The following is a 2,500-nucleotide window of genomic DNA, read 5'->3' on the forward strand; positions in this document are numbered from 1 at the left end:
GGTGAAGTCTGAGTATAGAACAACCAGATATTGGAGGAGGGGTGGGGGGTGGGGGGGAGAGACGAAACGGAAAACTAACTTTGACGAACACACACTGTATGACCAAACCTGCATGGCACAGTAGCATAATGAATAGGCGGCACTGGGCCTGTGTGTGTGTGTGTACGTGTGTGTGTGTGCTACCTCCATCAGGAGATATGGAAGGAAGTCTTGTTGTCTCTTGCTTTAGCTTTCTTTCTCCCGCTCTTTGATTCTATTAGTTTGTTGCCTCACCCCAAAAAAACTATTATTTCTAATTTGCCGGCGCTGAATGTGTAGCCAGATCACTTCAGCATGAGAGCCCTCCTGACAGCTCTTCAGCTCAGCATCTCTCTGTCTGTGTGTGTGTGTGTGTGTGTGTGTGTGTGTGTGTGTGTGTGTGTGTGTGTGTGTGTGTGTGTGTGTGTGTGTGTGTGTGTGTGTGTGTGTGTGTGTGTGTGTGTGTGTGTGTGTGTGTGTGTGTGTGTGTGTGCCTCCTGCCAGCTCTTCAGCTCAGCATCTCTTGACCCGCGGGCAGGGAATGGATAGAGGGAGAGAGGAGATTGGTTGAGGAGAATCAGAGAAACAAAGAGAGTGTTGCATGAGGGAGAGAGAGTGAAAGGGGAATATGACAGAAAACTAGAGAGAGACAGCGCACGTGTGTGTGTGAGATGGGGAAATGAGAAACTGAGAAAGACGAGAGGAATAAAGGGAGGGAGCAGAGGAGAGGGAGGGAGAGAGAGAGAGTGAGAGAGGGAGAGAGAGAACTGGAGAGGCCCCTCTGGTGTGTAACTGATGGCTGTAGGCAGGGGCATGTATGCTCTTGATCCCCGGGCTTGCATCCCAGAGTTCTGGATTGTAAATGGCACAGAGAATGGAGAGGGCTATGGAATGTGTGCTAGTCTGCTAGCCTGAGTGCTAGTGTATGTGTGATGGTCTGTGTGCTAGTGTGTGTGTGATAGAGTTTGTGTGTGTGTTTGTCTGTGTGTGTGTGTGTGTGTGTGAAACACCAATCCCAATGTGGATACAAATCAAAGAGTTCCTTCAGCGATTAGCAAACCCAAGTGTGAGCAGCCTGCTTGTTTTTGGCCACTCATCATTCCCAGCGGTCCCCTCTGTGTGTCCAATGCAATCAGAAGTGTATCTCGACCGCTAAAGAGTAGCATTAGCATTAGCACACCCCCTCTTTGGTGCTAGCATGCTAATTACTGACTGAAGCTGGGGGCGGAGGAGATGCTAATGAGCGGTTAGCGATGGACTCCAGCGATCAAGAACGATTACGAGCTCATAGGAGACACAGCAGGAACCCTGGGAAACAACATGATTGGTCAGCAACCCTAGGAAACAACATGATTGGTCAGCAACTCTAGGAAACAACATGATTGGTCAGGAACCCGAGGAAATAGAATGATCGGTCAGGAACCCATATATATACACACACACACGCACACACACACACATCTGTATACACACACACACATCTGTATTTACACAAAAACACACACACACATCTCAGGGGAAAGGTATGTGGGTCACGCAGCACCGGCAGAAGTAGACAAATCATGGATGCATACAGCGAGCTGGATGACACGCGGGAATGGTCCACCAACGCAGAGGCCATCTATAAGAGTTGGCACTGCGGACCCATCCTCCACACACTCACACACACTCACACACACACACACACACACACTCACACACACTCACACACACTCACACACACACTCACACACACACTCACACACACACACACACACACACTCACACACACACACACACACTCTCTCTCTGGGCCTGAAACAGGACAAGCTTTGCTTCCTGAGAAGGAATGGCGTCCTTCAGGGTATGCAACAACACGCCCCATGAGTTCTATCAGTCTGTGGTGTGGAGCACCATCTTCTATGCTGTCATGAACTGAAGGCATCTCTAGCTGCTAACATTAGCTTAACTCTCTATGAAGCTAGTTGGCAGTTCAGGGAAATGGCTAAGTCAAACGTGTGTGTGTGAGTGTGTGAGTGTGTGAGTGTGTGTGTGTGTGTGTGTGTGTGTGTGTGTGTGTGTGTGTGTGTGTGTGTGTGAATTCTGTGTTAACATGCATGCACACATGTGTCACTGATTAGTTGCTGTGTGCATGTGTAGACCATGCAGAAGTGTGGGAATGTGTGTGTGTGTGTAGCTGTCACAATAACAGACTAATGTATACTTATATTACTGAAAGATAGAATAGAATGGAATAGAATGGAGTAGAGTAGAGTAGAGTAGAGTAGAGTAGAGTAGAGTAGAGTAGAGTAGAGTAGAGTAGAGTAGAGTAGAGTAGAGTAGAGTAGAGTAGAATAGCCTTTATTATCATAGTACTACCTGGATCACTGAATATATCAGGACTGCTTTTAAACGCAGTCTGACCTTTTGATTTATTATTTATCCGTCTATCCCTCTCTCTATCGCTCCCTCCCTCCCTCTCTCTATCGCTCTATCTCTCCCT

Source organism: Sprattus sprattus (assembly GCF_963457725.1).
Source record: "Sprattus sprattus genome assembly, chromosome: 3".
In the NCBI taxonomy this organism is placed as follows: Eukaryota; Metazoa; Chordata; class Actinopteri; order Clupeiformes; family Clupeidae; genus Sprattus; species Sprattus sprattus.